The sequence below is a fragment of the Cavia porcellus genome, unplaced genomic scaffold (assembly GCF_034190915.1).
Source record: "Cavia porcellus strain 051 isolate PalLab524CR breed Dunkin Hartley unplaced genomic scaffold, mCavPor4.1 scaffold_10, whole genome shotgun sequence".
Taxonomy (NCBI): Eukaryota; Metazoa; Chordata; class Mammalia; order Rodentia; family Caviidae; genus Cavia; species Cavia porcellus.
Genome location: NW_026947493.1, coordinates 1023545 through 1045341, shown reverse-complemented (window position 1 = coordinate 1045341; position 21797 = coordinate 1023545). Strand labels below are relative to the sequence as shown.

Here is a 21797-nt window from a genome sequence, read left to right as displayed (position 1 = left end):
CAGTACCACCATCACCACCTAAATAAATAGATAAATGGAGGAAGGAAGGACAATGTCTTTTTAAGTTATTTTGCCAAGCTAAATTAAAGTAACTATAATCTAAAAGAAGTATGAGTAAATTAACAATGAAATTTAATAATCGTATTCAAAGTTACTGTACTGAAAAAGTTGTTTTCAAACATCGTTCAGACAATTTTATGTACAGACTCCCCTATTCAGGGTCTTGCTGAGTTGTTCAGACAGGGTTCAGCTGGTCTTACGGCTTCTATCTGGAGCCATTGAGATTCCAGGGGCCAGGGATTTAGCTCAGTGGCATAAGCGCCTGCCTTGCAAGTATGTGGTTGTGAGTTTGATCCCTGGTACCAATAAAAATTTAAAAAAATAAAAAAATAAAAATAAAAATAAGAGACTATAGGTACATGCTATCCTACCTGGCTAGTTTGGATATCTTATACCTTACCATATTTAAATTCTTAAATTTTTAAATTATTTATTTGTTTGTTTTTTATTTTGAGACAGAGTCTCGCTGTGTAGTTCAGGCTAGCTTTGAATTCATTATGTAGCCCAACATGGCCTTGAATGCATGGTGATCTTCCTGCCTCAGCCTCCTGAGTACTGGAATTAAAGACATGTAACTTCCAAAACCTATGGTATTTATTTTGGTATTGAGGATTGAACTCATAACTTCATGCTTGCAGGCAGACACTTATAGCAAAGCTGTGGTATTTTAAAAAAAATTCTTTTTTGAATATCAAAGCTAGATTTAAAAAAATATTAAATGTAGGTTTGTCACTCCTGTAATCCCTGCTGCTTGGCAGACTGAAGCAGGAAGATTGTAAATTTGAGGCCAGCCAGCCTGGTCAATTTAGTGAGATTCTATCCAAAATGTAAAAAAAAATTTAAAAAAGGATGGGCTGTAGTGAGGTAATAGAATGCCTCAGAGTTCAATTCTCAGTACTAAGGGTTAATTGTATTATTAAAGACATTTAGTGATTTTTTCTTTATTTTGTTATTATGTTTCTCAAAGGTAGTTGTGGAGGAAGGAGATGGGAAGACTAAGGAAAGGATATGACATATTTCAGGGAAGTTTCATTGCTAGCTTACTGGAATACTTAATGTAGGCTATCTGTACTCATTGAGTTTGGTGATTATGAGTATATACTAACATCTACTTGTCTGAGTTCATTCATTATTTTCCCCTGCAAAGTAGGGGCCATTTAAATATGCTAGACATAGAGGGGCAAGGAAATTTTGCATGGACATATTTAGTCATGAACCTTGGAATCTTGGAAACTTGGACCAGGCCAGGCATGGTGTGCATACCTGTAATCGCAGTACTTGGGAGGCTGAGGCAGGAGGATCGAGAGTGAGCCTATGCTGGTCTACGTAGCAAGTCCCAGGCCTTTCTGGACTACAGAATAAGCTCCAATTTCAAAACAAAAACAATAGAAAACTTATTTGGACTCAGTGGTCCTGCAGAGAGAATGACAGAATCAGTGCATGGATTTTTATGAAATTGAATGATTGCAGTAAGGCAGGTAAGAATAGCAGGCTATAGTTGTAAAAGACAGTATTTGAATTACTGACTTTAGAAGGGGATGCAGGTTCTGGTCCAGGAAATAGTCATGTGAGCAGTGGCCGAGGGTGGAGAGTAATAGTGAGAAGTTAAGTTAGGTCCTGGATGACTTGGCAGGTGTTAAAATGTTTAATGAATGACAAAGGTGTTCTAGAGCTGCATTGTCCACTGTTGCAGTCATTAATCATGTGGAAATTGAGCACTTGCAATGTGGCTAACACCAATTGCTGTAGTCCTGGGCTGTCAATATAAATAGACACTGAATTTTGAGGACACAGTATGAAAAAAGAATGGTTAAGTATCTCACTAATAATTGTTTCCTGTTAATTACATGTTGAAATAATGCTCTGAGTTTACTGAGTTAAGTAAGATACAGTATTAAAATTAATTTCCTAGGGTGAGGAGGCGCATGCCTGTAATCCCAGCTACTTGGGACGCTGAAGTAAGAAGAGTACAAATTCCAGGTCAGCCCAAGTAACTTAGCGAGACCCTGTATCAAAAAATAAAACAAACAAAGCAAAAACACCTGGGGAAATAGTTTAGCATGTGTGAGGCTTTGGGTTCAATCCTCAGTACCCCAGTACAAAAATTACCTGTCTCTGTGCATCCTCCTGTCTCTATCTTTTTGTGACATAGGGGTTAAATCCAGCAACTTGTGCATATAAGGCAAGTGCCGTACCACTGAGCTATATTACTAGGCCTTATTTTTGTGTTTTGAAATATAGCAAGTGGAAAATTTAAAATTACCTATACAGTTCACACTTTCAGCTATCTTATTACAGTATCATACTAAATGGAAAAAAATGGAAAGCTTTCTTCTAAAATCAGGAATAAGACTAGGGGATCCACTATCATTACTCCTGTTTAGCATAGTACCCAAAACATTAGCAAGAGCAGTTAGGCAAGAAAAAGAAATAAAAGGCATATGTATAGGAAAAGAAGTCAGATTATCATTTTTTGCAGATAACATGATTCTTTGCATAGAAGACCATAAAAATCTACCAAAAGACTAAGAATTAGTAACCAAATTTAGTAATGTGTCAAGATGCAAAATCACCACACAAAAATTAATAGTGTTCCTGTACATAAATAACCAATTCACTGAGAAATTAGGAAAAAAATATACTCATAGTGGCACCAAGAAAAATTAAGTACTTAGTAACTAACCTAACTAAGGAAGTGAAAGACCTCTATGACAAAACCTGTAGCACCCTGAAAGAGGAATTCAAAAAGAGGACATCAGAAAATAGAATAATTTCTCCTGTGGCTTACATAGAACCAATATAATTAAAATGGCCATGCTTCCAAAATTGTTAGGCCCATTTAATGAAATTCCAATCAAAATTCTAGCAGCATTCTTCACAAGAGTGGAAAAAATCCTAAATTCACATAGAACCTGAAGAGACCCAGAATGGCAGAAGCATTCTGGGTAAAAAGAGGAAATTGGGGGGTATCATCATCCCAGAATTAATTATACTACAAAGCTACAGTGATTAAAAACAGCATGGTAGTGGCACAAAAACAGACATGAGGATCAGTGGAACAGAACAGAGGATACAGAAACAACTCCACATACCTTCAACTACTTAACCTTTGACAGTGGGCCCAAAAATGTATATTGGAGGAAAGATAGCTTCTTTAATAAATAGTGCTGGGAAAGCTGGCTATTCATGTGCACCAGATTGAATCTAGATCTATCTGTATCACCACACATGCTAAAAGTCAAAGTGGATCAAACAACTATATGTTTGCCAGAAACATTTAGTCTGCTGAAAGACTAAGTAAAACTGTTGAATCATAGGTATAGGCAAGAGAATTTTTTTTAAAGAGACACAGTCTCATGTAGTTCAGGCTGGCTGGTCTTGATTAATTTTTTTTTTTTTTTTTTTTTTTGGTACCGGGGATTTAACTCGTGATCTTGTGTTTGCAGGGCAGGCGCTTATGCCACTGAGCTAAACCCCTGGCTCCTCAGGCTGGTCTTGAACTCACTGTGTAGCTGAGGCTGGCCTCGGACTCATGGTAGTCCTTTTATCTCAGCCTTCTGAGTGCTGGGTTTATAGATGTGCACCACCATGTGCAGTGTAGGCAAGAACTTTCTGAACACAACCTTGGTTGCACAGGAAATAGCACTGAGAATCACAAAATATGGCCACATCAAATCAGAAAGCTTCTGCACAGCAAAAGATGCAATCAGTAAAATGAAAAGACAACCTGCAGAATGGGAAAAAGTTGTTTGAGCCAGTTCTCAGAGAACTGATACCTAGAGTATATGAAGAATCAAAAAAAAAATCATATTACCTCCACATTAAAAGACCTGTCAAAAAATGAGCAAGCAAAACGATTAGACACTCCATAAATGAAGTACAAATGGCCAATAAATACATGAAGCATTCAGCATTGCTGGCCGTTAGAGAAACGTAGATTAAAACAACACTGGAATTCCATATTAATCTAAAAAGAATGGCCATTATCTAGTCAGTAAATACTGGCAATGCTGTGGGGAAAAAGGAATCCTCTATTGTTGGTGGGAATGTGAAATAGTACAATCATTATGGAAATTAGCATGGCGAGTCCTCAAAAAAGTGAAACTAGAAATTGTTTGACCCAGCGAGTCCTCTATTCACTGTCTTTCTGAAGGAGTTACAAGTGCTGTATTACATCGATCTGTGGATACCCATGTTTGTAGCATTACAGTTCATAATAGCTGAATCTTGGAAGTGGCCTGTATGTCCATCAAGAGATGAATGGATGTGTATTTATACAAAATGAAGTACTACTGTGCCATAAAGAAAAATAAACTTGAATCATTTGTAGAAAAATGAATGCACCTTGAAACCATAATGTGAAGTAAAATAAGCCAGACAAAAGCTTCAATGTAGTATTGCATGTTTTTTATATGAAAAATCCAAAGTAAAGTAAAGACCAAAATAAAAGAGAGTAGAAAAGCAGAAGACAGATCATTCTCAAAGGTGAAAGCAATCAAAAGAGGGAGAGGAGAGGGAGCAGAAGGAAATGAGATGAAAAAAGAATTACGATGTGTTCTGAATATGTACTGTCTTTCGAAAAGTATGGTGAACATTATGTACTGCAAACATGTACCAAACAGAACAAAACAACCCAAAGGAAAAGTATCAAGAAATGGGAGGGGAAGGAGAGAAAGGGAATGACAAAAAGAATGAAGATCTGCTATGTACATGTACCAGCTCCCCACAAGGGATGTAAATACGGTGTACTAGAAACGTGCTAATAAAATGATTAATTACAGACTTTTTAAATTTACCATTCCAAACTAGGAAAACTGCTGTTTGAGTTGGGCATGGGTCACGCCTGTAATCTCAGCACTGGAAAAGCTGAGGCGGGAGGATTGCTATGAGTTGGAGGCCAGCCTGGACTACAAAGCAAGACCTTTTCTCAAAAAACAAAACACAGTAAAACAGAACACACAGACACACAGGGAAAATTGTTGATTTATATGCTTACTTTATTTGTGGGTATATATTCTACTAGGTTTGTACTGCCAGTGTAGTTAGACTCCTGTTGCTCATATTCATTGGTGATGAGCAAGACCCAGTCTATTTAGGCAGAGCATGTAGTTTGGTAGTGAATGGGCAGTGGACAGAACATCTTTCCATATGCACAAGATCTATAGTTGGTTAAGCAGGGAGCACATAAGAGGGTATGTTTATTATTGCTGGAGTAGCCTAAGGAAAATGTCCCCAAAGGTGGTGTGATATTTAAGTTGAAAATGGAGTGAGTTCGGGTTATCTAGAAAAGCATTGGGGGGGGGAGGGGAAAGAATTTCTCCTTGAAAGAAAAGCATGTATATATCTCCTGTGGGGTAGAGAGCTGGTTAAGAGATCAGTGGTGGTGACCCAGAGAGTATTGTGAAGCATCTTATGCCTTTCAAGAGTAGTTAGGCAACCACAGAAAAATTTTGGCACGAATATGACTTGGAGAGGATATTATTGAAGTCAGATAAAACCCTTAAGAATTTCTTGCAGATATAATAGTGACGAGAGTAGGGATTAAAGTAGCAGCAGAAATGTAGATATTTTAAGAAAGTGGGATAGATAGGACTTTGTAAATAAATAGATTGGCAATGAAGGTGTAAGTAGTGTAGGAAGTTTTCTGGCTTGAGCAAGCAGTCCAGCAAATGGAGAGTTTGAAAGAGAGTTGATGTATGTAATTTTAGATTTAGACATGTTGAGTTAAATACTTTTGGGGTAAAAGAGAGATGTTTAGCAGATGTATGTGGATTTGGAGTTCAAAAGACAAAAGCTAGGCTGGAAGTAGATTTATGAATGATTTAGAGATGGGATTTTCAAGTCAATTTAGAGATGGATGAGGTCACTCTAGACAGAGTGAAAGTGGAATCAAGAATTCTGAGCAAATTCGTGAGCTGCCTTAAGTGTTTTCGATAGTTTTTCTTTCCTTACAATTAGATATAATGAACTCTTTTTAACTACACAGTTATGGATAGCCTTCCTTACCTAAATCTCTTTGGTTCATGAGAGCAAAAATCCAGAGTTTTTCTTTTTGGGTACTGGGAATTGAACACTGCCTTGCCCATGCCAGGCAGTGTGCTGCTGAATTATGTCCCCACTCCAATCCAGAGTATTTTGAAAATATGTGTAGGATTGCTAGTGGACAGTTCTTTGAAAAATATGAGAAAAAGGTCAGACATGGTGGCACGTACTTGTTATCCTAACACCTGGGAGGCTGAGGCAGGAGGGTAGCCACAAGTTCAAGGCCAGCCTGAGCTATGCAGTGAAGACCCTGTCTCAAAACAAAACAAAACTGAGTTGAGGTTTATCAGCATTTGTATAACTTTGCTTTTCTAGTACTGGGTATTGAACCCCGTACCTTTGCATTGAGCTATATCCGAAGCCAGTTTTTATTTTGAAGCAAGGTTTTGATAGTGACCCAGGCTGGGCTCGAACTTGTGGTCCTCTGGCCTCATCTTACCAAACTGTGTCTATGTAAAATCCTGAGTGCAGTAACTTCTCCATACTAATTTGATATTTGGTAATAGTGGTACATTCTCCCCTGTCCCAGGGTATCAAACACAGTGACATCTACCCTTGATTTTAAAATTTATTTTTGTTTTGAGACAGGATTACACTAAGTTGCTCAGGGTGGGCAGGAACCTGTGTGATCTTTCTGCCTCAACTCCCCTATCAGCTAGGATATAGGTCTGCACCACTTTGCCTGGTTTCGTGTGCTTTTTCTTTTCTTTCTTTTTTTTTTTTTTTTTTTTTTTTTAAATTTTATTTAAGGAGAAAAGAAAAAAAAAGCAGAGAAAGGGTACAAGTTATACAGATTTGCAGAAAAAAAATGAACAGTAGGAAATTACTAGTTAATGGATTACATATTGTCATCTTAGAAATAATTGTTCAAGTCACAAAATTAAAGCTTGTAAAGTGGACATTCCATCAATGATACTGCAAACAGTTCTGTTCAATGATCCAATAAAACTCTGTGATATCATATTCTATCTTATACACTTAAACATACATGCAGTTATATAGTTTAGAGCACTTTCTTTTCCTCTCTTTTGTACAATGACTATTCCACATTTTGGGTTTCATTGTTCTCACGGTTCTTATTACTTTTTTGGAAGAGAGTAAAACCAAATGTGACATAACAGAACAGAATCGGTCAAGTCAAAAGGGTGGACATAATAGATAATGTGAAAACATAATACAAGGTGATCAACAATGGTTACCATAATGCCTCCCGCTATCTCTAATAGAATTGCCTATACGATTAGTTATAATACAATTGAACAAAACAGTAAAGAACGAAACCGACAAAACCAAACCATTGGAGACATTGTAGGTCTTCAACAAGATTTCACAGTGGAGTTCAGGCTGGCCTGCTCTTACTTTGTAGCCCAGGCTGGCCTTGAACTTGCAGTGCTTCTAACTCAACCTCCTGAGTGCTGGGATTACAGTTCTGCACCATCATACCTGGCTTCACATGCTTTCTTACTGTGTGTTTTGCCACCCTTGTATTAATTCTAGGGTGATCAGTATAATTTATCAGGGTTACTTTTTAAGAGTGGAAGAGATGCTTTAAATAGTATTGCTAGGAACAGGGATAGAATGAAACTCCTGGAAAACTTGATTGCTTCATAATTCTGCCAACTCTTCTGAAATGTTAAGAAATGAGCTGATGAATTACCAGTGATAATGGTAAAGAAGGATTTTGCAATCGAGTGAATTTGTACAGTGGTAAAATAACATTTGTTTTCTGCTAGATTTCTTGGAATATGTGGTTTAATGTAGATACTTGAGAAAGGATGGCATGGTGAAGGGTCATTGAATGTTGGATTTTCTAAACGTGGCTTTGCCCTGTTTCTCTGAATACCTATTATCACTGCAAACCTAATTTGGAAAATGTTGACTTAGAGTAGCCTAACATTTACTTTCAACTGGAGCAGTTTAATTTGAAGCCTGGATTACATCTTAGCTATGACATCCCCCCCAATTGAACCCAAGGGCCCGACACATTATACAAGTGCTGTATCACTTAGTTACATCCCCATTTTGTAAGTTTTGAGATTTCTATTGGTGACATCTAGGCAACTAACTGTATTAAGTAAACTTTGAATTTAAGAATATAGTCTTGGAGATGCTGAGTGGTGGAGTACAAAGCCTTGCTTGGTTCGGTCCCTAAAAAGACCTAAGGAACCAAAAACCAAGCCAGACCCACTGCTCTGAGGTCAGGGCTTGCAGCTTAAAGGCATAGATGGTAGGATGGTTTTCTGCTAGGGAGAGGTGTCTCTTAAGCATGGCTTCCCCTGAGTTACTCCACCCTCTACCCCCACATACTCTGCTGCCTGGTTGCTGTCAGTTCTGCTGATTTCCATGGTGGTGCACCATGATCCAGGGAGCCAATGCCCAGCAAGGACCAAATTCTACTTCAGAATAGGCATGCTGTTTTCCACTTTTGCTTTGTCTTGCCTTGCCTTTCCCTTCCTTTCCTTTTCTTTCTTTTCCTAATCAAGTAGGTCTTTTTTTTTTCTTTTGACAGAGTTTTGATATGTAGTCCACATTGGCCCTTGAACTGATTATGTAGCCCAGGCTGGCCTGAAACTTGCAGCTATTCTTCTGCTTCAGCCTCCTGAGTGCTAGGATTACAGGTGTGTGCCACCACGGCTGGCTTATCATGGGGCATTTGTTTCACTTATTGGCTAATTTATGAATTGTCCTTTAGAACTGACATTTAACTATATCATTCAGTTTTTGTACTTTGCTTTCTTTGTTTTCCTTTTTAATTTTGTTCTATTGATCTACCTGCCTGCCTGCAGTATTGGAGGTTGAACTCAGGACTTTCTAGCTGAACTACAGCCTTAGCAAACTTTCTTTTTTTGTTTTTTCTGAGACAGGGCCTTACTAAGTCACTTAATTCCCCAGGCTGGGCTTGAATTGGTGATCTTCCTGCCTCAGCCTCCCAGAATGCTGGGGTTACAGCCATTTCCCACTAGGCCTGGCTTTTAATTTTGATTAATATACTAGATATGTTAAAGTGGGTGCTAAAAGGTATAGTCCACTAAGGTTTTTGGCCTCTGAGCTAATCTTCTGTTTCATAAATTTCAGGAAGACTAGTGTTTTTATAGGCCTCACCTTGAAATTAAAAACAAAAAACCTCAAAAACTATGTTAACATAATTTTTTTGTTTTTTTCACAATGATGGAATTTTGGAAAAGAGAGGATGAGTATTTCCTTAAACTTGCTTTTACTACTGTGTTAACTTTTTATGTTCATATAAATCATGATGATCTAAGTTTTGCAGTAGGTTAGCAGTTCTACTCTATGTGGAACAAAGGATGCTTTTGTTGTGAAATAGTTTCTTTTCTACAATAGGGTAATCAAATGAAAGTCTTTCATTCTGTGTCAAATAGGAAGGAGTATTAACCTTCATTAGAAGGTTTCTGATGGGATTTTAAAATAATGCTACGAAAGCTGTCATTGTAAGATGTTTACCTTACTTATTTTTAAAAAAACATTTCTCTGTAGTACATGAGGAAATTATTCCCAGAGCTTTTAGAATATTTGCATGTATCTTACTTTGAAATTAATTTTTCTCTAAAATTTGTAATCAGGACTAAAATAAAAGCTTAATGATTTTTCTTGAGCTTTCTGGGCAGTGTTTATTGAAAAATTACTTAGTGGCATGGTGGCACACACACCCGTAATCCCAGCACTCAAGGTTGAAGTTTAAGGGATAGCCTTGAGTTTGAGGCCAGCGTGAGCTACATACCAAGACCCTGTCTCCAAAAAATAAAAAATATAAAAAGATTGGAGAATCCTGGGGGAGCGGGGAAGAGATACAGTAGTTACCTAACTCATAAGTAGTTGAATAGTTTTACTTGAACCTTAAATTTTTTTGTTAGTGGGGAGTCTTGTGATGTGCCACAGAACTCTATGGTTTTGGTTCTATCAACTGTCAAGTTTTAGAGGATGATATGGATGAATATTAAAAATTTTATTAATGACACAAAACTGGGAAAGAGCTATTAGATGACAGAATCAAGAGGAGTCAGTTTCTCATCATCTCTGAGGCACTAGGTGTCACGAACTGTTGTTAGCATAGTTGGATGTGGAGGTAAGTGTTTATCTTATCTCTAAGCTCTTTGAGTTTTCTACTTAAAAAAATTCAATATGTAGAGGAGGACTTATACTAAAAGTACACAATAAGAGGTGTGGGGTAGAAAACCCTCTCCTGTGCCTTAGGGTACTGGGGATGAACTCTGGGCCTTTGCACTAAGGGATAACCCATTTGCTTGTTTGTTTATTTATTTAGTTTTTTGAAACAAGGCCTCTACTGTGTAGTTCAGGCTGGCCTTTTTTTTTTTTTTTTTTTTTGGTCTTTTTGAGACAGTGCCTTGCTAGGTAGTTCAGGCTAGTGTTGAGCTCACTTCTTAGCCCAGGTTGATCTCTAACTTGTAAAGATCCTCTTGCCTCAGCCTCCTGAGAGGAATACACCACCGTGCTGAGTTTTTTTTTTTTTTTGGTACTAGGAATTGAACTTAAGACCTCACACTTGCTAGGCAGGTACTTGCCACTGAGCTATATCCCCTGAGATATCTCCCTCATCCTCCTTTTGATTTTTACCACAGGGCCTCACTATATTGTCAATGCTAGCCTCCAGTTCACCTCTTTCCTACTGCCTCAGCCTCCTGAGTGCTAGACCTTTTGAGAGTCTTGCTAAGTTGTCTGGGCTGAGCTTGAACTTCATCCTCCCAGATGTAGCATTTACATCTGTCACTTTGTCCTCAGCCCTTTTAAAAATGTTTTTCCATGAGACAAGATCTTGCTAAGTTGCTTCTGGCTAGATTTGAATTTTCCAATCCTCTTGCCTCAGTCTCTCAGAGTGCTAGGATTACACCCATTGCCTATTTTAGGGAACAAGAAACGTGATTAAAAAAAAAGAACAGTGCTTAAGTTGTTGAAGTAACCACCAACCAGTGGATAAAATAGGAAAAGACTAAAAATACAAGATTTCTAGTTAAAAGTTATAGCAGTAGCAGTTAGGCATAGTGGTACTCGGGAAGGCTGAAGCAAGAAGATTGTACAGTGTTTTTAATCATAGTTAAATGTCATTTACATGAATTGTTAAGAATGAAAATAATAACAGAGCTTGAGGGCAGGGATTAGTGTAGTCCCTAAAATTCCTGCTTATAGGAGGAGTCTGAAGCAGGAGGTTTAAAGCTAACCTGGACTATTTTATAAGAGCTTGCCTCAAAATAGTAAAATAAGTAAGGAGTACAAGTATTAAAACCTAATGTATGTTAAATTTTATAGTGTGTCTCTTACACACATGATCTAGTACCCATAATTATACTTAGACTATTATTGCCATCATGTGTATAAAAACTCAGGCTGGGTCTGCGATCAGACAGTCATGATGAAGCAAGGGCTCAGCTGAACCTATCTCCAGTGACCATGATGACTAACAAACACTGGTGTCTCAGCCCAAAGCTCAGCCTGGGCACAGGAAGGGTTGCATTGCGAAAGGCAAAGAGAATGGGGACTGACCATTGTGGAATTTAGACCATGCAAAGTGAGCGTGTACATGTAGAAAGATTTCATTGACTGAGTTGAATTACTATAGAAGAGTAGAAGTTTGAGATTTTATTTGATAGTTATAATAGAATTTTGAAATTTTAAGGAACTGATCATTCTTCACTTTTAGAAGTAAGAAAGCACCCTATAAGATTATGGTTTGGTAAATTACTGACAAAGTCAGTACCAGAATGCAAATCCAGTGTATATTATTAGTGTATCACATTGTACATGTACTTGACACATAGTAGGCATTGAATACCTTTTAAGAATAGAACTAATACATTATTATGTATGTTTCTATAGACTAACTTACCTGTGTATTTGTTCATCTTATACTCTCTTGATCTGCATGCTCATTTAGGTCCTAATATTTGGGGTGGGGATACTAAGGATTGAACCTGGGATCTTTACAGTAAGCTCTGTCCTCAGCCCTTTTTAAATTTTGAGATAGGTTTTTGCTAAGTTACCTAGACTCGCCTTGATCTTGTAAACTTTCTGCCTCATCCTCCTAGCTACACTTGTTCTGGATTAGATTTTTATTTTTAGTATTTATGTTATCAAGAGGGAAGTTTTTTTGTTTTTTTGTTTTTTCTTTGGTCTTTTTCCTTTTTATCGGTACCAGGGATTAAACTCACAACTGCCTGCTTGCAAGGCAGGCACTTATACCGCTGAGCTAAATCCCCAGCCCCCGGGAGTTTGTTTTTTGAGACAGGGCTTACTATGTAGTTCAGGCTGGCCCTGAACTCACTATGTGGCCCAGGCAGGCCTCAGACTCCCAATGATATTTCTGCCTCATCCTCCCAAGTGCTGGGATTACAGGTGTGCATCACCATTAATGACAAGAGGGAGCTTTTTGACACACATCTGTTTCATGAAATGTGATGGTATATAAATGGGGATGATGCTTAAATAATCAAAGGTTGAAATCATGGTACAGAATTTCATCAATATTAAGTTTATACTTTGCTTGAAGAATGAAATCTCCTTTTTATGTATGATTTTGTTATTTTGTGTGAACTCAGTATAATCAGTATGATGCAGTAGAGTCCAGGAGAGGAGGAACATGATCATCTAGAGGCATAGATGCTACAAATCACTTGCATTTGCCTTATTTTGAGAAAGAGAAGATGAGAAGGTGGATGGAAGACAATCATGAAGAAATATGTAACCAACCTGAGACACTATATGGAGTAGAAACTGTATAACTAGGCTTTCTGGTTGAACTGGGTGTTGTTGACAAACTGCTAATGAACTAGCCCCTTATTATTTCTAATGGGAAGGATTAGAAATGATCCAGACTTAGTTCCATTGAATGATGCATCTGACTTTGAAAGTAATGAACGCAATAGTTTTGTTGGACTATACAGGCTTTGATGTGTAGAATTTTAGATTATTCCTTGCTGTTGTGGACAGAAAGCAAAAGTATGAATAAAGTATATTACATAAGCATTATGTGTTTTTTTTTTTTTTTTGGAGACAGCATGTAGCCTAGGCTTGTGCTTGCCAGAGAAGTGCTGTGCTGCTGGGCGATACTACCAGCCCAGAGCCAGGATTCTTGATACCAACACTGAAGACCCGAAGACAGCGAGTAAAGGCCTTCAAATTGTGACAGTACGGTTTCCTTCCTAAAATTCCGTATTCAGCCAAACTCAGTGGTTAAAGTATTAGTAAATGAAGATTTTTAAAGATAGTACAGTGAATGAAGAAAATAAATAGTACTTCCCTATCCTCTTTCTCAGAAAGCTACTGGAGAAAACACCCTGTTAAAAGAGAAAAATAAGAAAAAATAGGAAACAAGATAAGGAAAAAGGGATCTAATATAGAAGAGAAACAGGGAATTCCCAAGATAATTAAAGGGAAATTCCATGACCATAACTGTACACCAGGCCTAGAAGTTTTGTTTTGTTCATGGGATTTTGCTGTGTGTTCAGGCTGGCCCTGAACTTGCTATGTTGTCCAGGCTTGTATCCTCCTGCTCAGTTTCCTGAGTGCTTGGACTATAGGTATGCACTCCCATCCAGGCCAAGCCTGGCCTAGACTCATAATCCAAAAGAGCAAGAGTGGAAGGCTACAGGAAGTATGTCTTCAAAAAAGAAAATAAAGCCGGGCGTGGTGGTGCATGCCTGTAATTCCAGCACTTGGGAGGCTGAAGCAGGAGGATCATTGTGAGTTTGAGACCAGCCTGGGCTACAAAATGAGTTCAAGGCCAGCCTGAACTGCATGAGACCTAGTCTCCAGAACAAAACTAAAACCCCAGATTTATCTGATGTATCTTTATATTGTATGTTTGTCCATTAAAAATCAGACTTTTAGGACAGTTTACAGATGAATTGGCAGTAGGTACATAGAAAATGAACCAGTTGGAAAAATGGTATGATTAACTATAAGGAAAGCACTTACACACAAAGGATAGTCACAGTGTATTTTTGAGGTATGAATATTATTTACAGTCATGGTAATAATGTCAGCTCTGACAGTTTAACCCAAATTATGCAAAGTGGGAGGTGAGGCGATATAACTGAGTTAAAGACCATTATTTCTTATTGTGGGCAATCAGAGAAAGAAAAGAAACAGCTGTATAGATCATAGTTAAAAGTTCCAAAAGAAACAGCTAAAAAGACGTGAAGTAGTTGCCTCAGGGACTTGAAAATTGAGGTGGGGTGAGGGAATTGTCTTATTTCTTAGAACTACTTGGGTTTTTAAAAAATTGTGTGTATTTCTATGATTTAACAGTGACTTTAAGATGCTCTTCATAGAGTGCTTTTCTGTCTTAGGCATTTTTTAATCCTCTAGGCTTCTGAGAACTATCATTTGAGGATGTAGAGTCAGCAGAATGCTTCTGAAATTGCTGTGGAGGTAATGATTTCTATTAGAAGTAGTAGTTGATGTTATCTTTAATCATAAATACTCGTTTTGTTGTAGGGCTAACAAGTGAAGATTTTTAAATACATAGCAGATTTGAATATATTTCCTTTCAGCCTCTCATTTAAGTGGTTAGTTGTCAACGCTTTATATTGTGAGTTCACTGCTTCATGCTTCTCTAGAACTTTTTTGGCTGAGTGATGCTACAGATGTTTCAGTATTCCTGTCCCTTCTTTAGTTTTAAAGAAATAACTGTGTGTAAAAACAAAACCAAAAAAAAAAAAAAAACCCCAAAAGGCAATACTGCATGCTTGTTACAGTTCTTGAGTATGCAACAGCTGCTCCAGTAATAGCAATAGATACTTTCAGATCTTTCATGTAATGTGATTACATGCAGTGCTTAATTTGAACCCAAATATTTTTTTTTCTTTTTTCTTTTTCAATACTAAGGACTGAACTCAATACTTTTGTACTGTTTTACACCTCAACTCCCCGCCCCCCCCCCCAGCCCTTTAATAATTTGTTCTGAAACAGGTTCTTGCTGAGTTGTCCAGGGTGAGCTCAAATTTGGGATCTTTCTGCCTCAGCCTCCCAGGGTTCTGGGATTCCAGGGATGTGCTACCCTGCCTGGCCTCAGTTTTACCTTAATGACCTACTTTAATTTTTTTTTTCTTTTGTACGAGGGATCAAACTCATGACCTCGTGCTTACCAGGCAGGTGCTTGTGCCACTGAGCTGAATCCCTGGCCCCTAAATGAACAACTTTTAAAAAGCCAAAACATTAAAACTTGCAATGGAGGTTGAATGTTATTTTTTATTTATTTATTTATTTTTTGAGATAAGTTCTCATTGTGCAGATCAGGCTGGCCTTGAACTCACTTACGTAGCCCAGGCTGGCCTCAAACTCACACCGATCCCTCTACTTCAGCCTCCAGAGATTCAGGATTACAGGCATGCACCACCATGCCCGGCTCAATGTTAATTAGATCGATCGTTTTATTTTGTTTCACTTTTTAGAGAGGGTCTTGTTTTTGTAGTTCAGGCTGGCCTTGATCTGTTCTCTGTGTAGCACAGGTAGCAATCTTTCTGCCTCAGTATCCCAAGTGCTGGGATAACAGGCACGCATCCCCACACCCTGTTGTTTTTTCTTGTTTCCTTATTAAAAGGCATGGTTTGTTTTCTCAAAGTGTCAGTACATATGTTGACATGTGAAAGTACATTTGTAGTGGAATTAGTTGTGTGACATTAAGTTCCTTAATATTACTAAATCTATTTTCCATGTAAGAACAGTGAGGACAATATCTGCCTCATAATTATAATAATTAATGAGGAATCTTGTGTTTAAAAAAGCAAACAAAAATTAGAAATCTTGACTTGCTAGTAACAGCTGTCTTTGGACTATGTGCCATGTGCCAGGCACTGTATTGTTTTAGTTGTTGCTTACTTTGCCTTTCAGAGGCAGTCAAAAGGTGTATATAATTGAGTACTGTCATGTTCAATGCAGCCTCATTAACTTTTTCCTAGGACCATAAAGCAAGGAAGCAGTTTTACATAAGTTGCCAAATTTTTTTTTTCCAGAAAAATAATGCAGTCATACATCTTATGACCTTTCACTGGTTGTACCTCTAGAGTAAGGACTAGAGTTGTCATCAATGAAGAGGCTTTTTATTTTTTGTTTGGTCTTTTTGAGACAGAGTTTCACTGTGCAGTTCAGGCTGGCCTTGAGCTCACTTTGTAACCCAGTCTAGTCTTGAATTTGAGCAGTTCTTCAGCCTCCTGAGTGCTGGGATTACAGGCTTGCGCTCCTATGCTGTCAGTGAGGAATTTATGAGTTTGTCTGTCTGTCTGTCTGTCTGTCTTTCTTTCTTTCTTTCTTTTTTTTTTTTTTTTGGTACTGGAAACAACTCAGGACCTCATGTTTGCCAGGCAAGCACTGTGCCACTGAGCTATATATCCCTGATCCAAGTTAATGGTTTTCCTGAATAGCATTTTGAAATTTTTGTATATGCTCTTAGTACTTGATTACATTTCTTGTAAGATGTTGGTACTTGTATACAATATATCTTCTTTTTCATTTTTTCTTCTTTCATCTTCTTGTATCATTTGTTTTTGAGGAATGGATTTGAGTTGCAGTAGAAAGATAGTTGTGTCTCGGTGGTATCTAACCTTTTGGCTACCTGGATTGCATTGAGTGAAGAATTGTCTTGGGCCTCATGTAAATATTTTATATAATACAGTTAATATTTTTTAATCAATAAAACTTGCTTTTTATATCTCAATTATATCATTAAGTGAGCAACAAAACTAATGGGATATTTGATGTTTTTGTGAAATTAATGCATCAGTGCCTGGTTCACTGGAAGCAGATGCAGTCGTTAGTGAGTTCTTAAGGTTATCTTCAGAAATTACCACATGCTTTCTCCTTAAAAATAGGTATTCACAACCAATGGACGGAGGAATGGATAAAAAAGATGTGGTATTTTTATGCAGTGGAGTGCTACTCAGCCATAAAGAAGGATAAACTAGAGACTTTTATAGGTAAATGGATGCAACCTGAGACCATACTCATAAGTAAAATAAATGACACACATGTGTAAACATTGTATTGTCTTACTAGTGTGAGAAGCTGAAACAATGTATGTATACTTGTATGTATGTATATATATCTATGTATGTATATTAAAGAACTAGTTATACTATTGATTTCTCTCAGTTCACTGAAGAGAAAGATTTGTGCTGGTATTGTTTGTATAATTGAATGCAGATTCTTGTGCTCTGTGTGAATTATCTGGGAATGACAATGTGCAGTGTATATACTGTTGTTGCCCCTTGACTGATGTGTTTTGAAATTTTCAGATTTTTTTCTCCTTGAAGTAAAATGGATTAAAAAATAGGTGTTCACATGGATAAGTACTGCCAAAAAGTAATGATATAAACAAGGTATGATTGGGAAGTGAGGGTGTTTTTCTCAGGAAAGATAGGTCCTTCAAAAGTCTAATAAAGAGACTGATTAAATTTTTCTTTGATTTATATGTTTGTAACTGTTTGATTTGAAAATTTATAGGGAATATGTTTGCTGTCTGAAATGGAGTTACAGATATACTAAAAAATTGATAATTGTTTTTCTGAAATCTTGAAACTTGTTCTCAAGTTTCCTTTTTTTTGTTTTTGTTTTTTTGAAAGAGTCTTACTATTTAGTGCAGGATGACCTTGAACTTACAGTAATCTTCCTGCTTCAGCCTCCCCAGTGCTGAGATTACAGGTGTAAGCCACCACACCTGGCTTTGTTTACAGATTTCTGTATCAAAACTGAAAGCAGAGCTGCACATGGTGTTGCATGTCTGTAATTCCAGCCCTCACAGGCGGAGACAAGAGGATTGCAGTAAGTTTGAGGCCAGCCTGGGCTACGTAGTGAGTTCAGGGCCGGCCAGTACATAGTAAGACCTTGTCTCAGAATCAACCAGCCAACCAACCAACACAGCAAACAGAAAACCTCACAGAAAGCAAGGCTGACCAGGCATAGTGGCACAGGTTTGTAATTTCAGCACTCAGGAGGATGAGATAGGAACATTGCCATAAGTTCAGGGATTGCTTGGGCTACAATAGTGAGTTCAAGCCAGCTTAATCTATGTGGTGAGAACCTGTCTTAAAAAACAAAAAGCAAAAAGAAAGCTATGCTGTATTTTTCACGGTTCACAGAACTGTGATTAATTAGTGTGTTAAAATGCATACAATTACTTGCTATAACTTGAGCTTGTATGTTTTATTTTGAACATTGTGGTTTAAAACGTAACATGGATATGTTAATTTTTTACATATTGAAAATCTGTGTTTAACTTTTTATGTATACCAAAAATGCTAAATCTGTGAGCCATATTTCCTCTTCCAAGTTTTGGCACAGATTTGCCTTTTGATTTCATGAATGACTTGATTTCATTTAGCAAATCATGAAATCTTGACATTTTATTTTGATTTAGCCACCTTCAGCAAATTAAATGATGTGCCTGTAAATCAGTATTCATTCTTTCAGGGAACTCTGCAGTTCACATTGATTCAATCCCTTGAATATTGTGACGTTCACAGTTTTGATTACCCACAGGCACAACATGATCCTTTTTTTTCTTTTTTTGGTACCAGAGTAAACTCATGACCTCACACTTGCCAGGTACGCTCTTATGCCATTGAACTAAGTCCTTGCCCCCACAACATGATCATTTTTAAAGCTTTTGCAAATAAATTGTCTTGGTGTGTGATGCAGTGATTATTTCTTCAGATGTGAATTGCCAGTGGCATTTGCATCACCTTCCATTAGTTTTGTAAGTCCCTCTTCTTTACCAACCTTGGCTGGGGTGCTGTCGGTAGCTGTACCAAACAGATACATTGACAAAGGTTAATCATTTTAATTAATTTCTACTACTTCATGTAAAGCAGAAGATTTAGTTGTATCTCTTAATGGCATCAACGAAACCATTTCTTTTCTTTGGTAATACTGTATTTGTTACTACTTTTAGCAAAAATGGTAGGTTGAGCTATATTGGAATAAAAATTTACCAAAATTACTTATTTTCTAATATTGGCAACATTGAACGCATAATTATAACAAGCTTTTTCATTTGTTTTTTGGTTTTTTTTTTTTGAGAGGGTCTCGCAGTGTAATCGAACCTAGATTCTAATTAATGGGGAATCTGCTTCAGCCTGAGAGCTGGCATTACAGGACTATTCTATTTGAGGTATTTTTGTACTTTTTACACACCAGTGTAGCTACAAAGTATTTTAACAAGTTATTTTATAAAATACAGGTCCAGGGACGCTTCCATCAAAAAAACATATACATCTATCTTTATAGGTACATATACGTGTAAATAGATAGGTTAAAATACTATCAGTAATCAATACTGATTATCTGTGTGGGTTTCCATCCAACTGACCATGTGGTGGTGCCAGAGGTGAGTTAGCACCACCCGGCCCCTCTGTAGCTTCCATGTCTTCTGTGCAGTCCTTGCTCAGAGTCTGTGCCACCAGGTCATGAAACAGTGCTAAAAATCACATCATAATGTTTGAAGTTTACCATTGTGTGGGGGCACATTACTAACTGTTTTTCTCTAAAGTTTATATACTGTGTATTCTTTTTCCTTGTAAAACAAAGTACATTTGACCAATGCCAACTGAATATTTAATCTTTGAAGTTACAATCCTTTTCCTTTCCCCTCCCCCCCTTCTTCAGTGGTAGTTGAACCCAGAGAGCACTGAGCTATATCCCCATCCCTTTTGATTCTGAGACAAGCTCTTGCCAAATTGCCCAGACTGTCCTCAAACTTGAATCGTGCCCCGCAAATAGCTGGGGTTAGAGGCATGGGCACTATGCTCCACTTGAATTATTTCTTTGAAAGCAAACACTTAATAATGCTGTGTTTCTGTTTCAAATTCCTCTTCCTTTTGAAAGGAATGACAGAACATCTTTAAAATTCTTCTTGTATGCTATATGGTATTTCAGTAAGTGGAAACTGCTGACATTATAATTTATAATTATTTACAATCTCTGATAACATCTGTAAAGAGAAATATTTTTAGGGTGGGCAGAATTTGTAGTCAGTGTTATATCTTTGCATTCCTCTGTAGAGCTTGTGTTTGGGCATTCATTTGGATAATTTGTCAGTGCATTCCATCTCCATTCCTACACAAGTTTGCTGTGCCTTTCTTCATTTTGCAGACATTTGTAAGTTTCTGCCGTTGTCAGGAGGCAGAGAGAACCTAGAGAACCTCAGTCTGGCGGTCATTGAATGACATATACAAACAGAAGTAGTGGAATAATACTAAAATAAAAACATGAAAGTGACCAGTAGAAGTAGTCCTGTCAAGCAGAGTTGACAAGGCCTTTCCATGAGGAAACAAGTGCTTTCCAGGCCAAAGAACTAGCAAAAATGCCCTTGTATCTTTGATTAATCAACTGTGCTACTAATAAAACTCTGTGTACTTTTTTTTTTTTGTACTAGTTTTGCCACCTGCAAAGACCCAGGAGGACTGACTAGGAGAAGGGTCAGTATACTAAGTAGTGAGGAGTTAGGGAAGGTAGCACAACTTTTGTGTTTGGGTGCTTGGTGAGAGGAGAGGAATCAAACACTTGAAGAAGGATAGGCTCATGTGTGTGGCTTCATCCTAACACTTCTGTCACTGATAGTGAAGACTTTTAGGATTCTTCTTTAATAGCTGTGTGACCCTAGGGTAGGTATTTATTGTCTTTGAATGCCGTTTTCTGATGCTTTAAAACAGGAGAAATGGATTAGATAGGTCTTTCTTGTTGTCAGCTTCTTAGTGTGGGAGGCTTGGGGGAGAAAGTGACTAAAGTTTGTGAACATAGGATTAAATAAAGTTAGGTATCTTTACTGTAGCTTTACATGGTATGGTTTGTAGTTTGAAGTCCTGAACGTTTAGTCTATTCTTCTGAATGGAATAAGAGTTAATATAGATCTACCTTTGTCCTTTTCTTAATGGGCTAGTGTAAAGAGCAGGAGCTTTTAGAATCCAATTACTGTTTAGCTGTGTGGCCTTAAATAAGTTTTTTAATCGTTGTGAACTAGTCTACTTACATGTAAAGCAGAAAGATTAACATCTTATATGTTACAAAATTTAAGTGACAACCCATGTGAAAATATCATGATATGTGATTGGTCAAAAAAGGTACAATTGAAATCCTACAAATTCCGAAGTTAGTAAAGAATCTAATATTTGGTATTAATATCCTGCCTACATCTGGCAGGATACATCTCAAGGTAGGCTGTTTGTTTCATATATATTTATTCTTTTTCCTTTAAGGGAAAAAAAAATGTTAGCCAGGCATGGTTTAAAAAAAAAAAAGAAGAAAGAAAACAAAAGGAAACTTTGGTGAGGGCATATTATCCGCCTTGCCACATGCGTAGCATGTTCTTCTGGAGACTTACGTGATACCTGAGTACCTGCCAGTCTCAGCTGCACATTGGGAGGAAGTGAGATATAGTCCTGTTGGTGTACACTAGGTGGAAACCAGGGAAGTTAGGAACATTAATTTTAAATCTCTTTGGTTACTTAAGTGATTAAAATTTTCCTTCTTTGGTGCTGAGGATTGGATCCAGGTGTTTTTTGTTTTGTTTTGTTTTGGTTTTTGGTTTTGTGAGATAGGGTCTCGCAGTCTAGTTTAGTCTGGTCTTGAACTCACTACATAGCCAGGCTGGCCTTGAATGCTCATCGATCTTCCTGCCTCAACCTTTTAAGGGCTGAGAGTACAAGTGTGCACCACCACGCTTCACAAAT

The 21797-nt window shown here is 37.5% G+C and overlaps 1 protein-coding gene across 4 annotated transcripts in view; it reads left to right on the top strand.

Moving 5' to 3' along the window:
• Pias1 (protein inhibitor of activated STAT 1) overlaps window positions 1-21797 on the top strand; it is a 142441-nt gene that overhangs the window by 27266 nt on the left and 93378 nt on the right. Inside the window, exons 1-2 of one of the 4 annotated variants that reach the window (XM_013143990.3) lie at window positions 14488-14505; window positions 16944-17048. The exons of the other annotated variants lie outside the window; for them this stretch is intronic. The gene's annotated coding sequence lies outside the window, so the exon portion shown is untranslated. Of the gene's footprint in view, window positions 1-14487; window positions 14506-16943; window positions 17049-21797 lie in introns of those variants that run through there. 4 annotated transcript variants of the gene reach the window in all.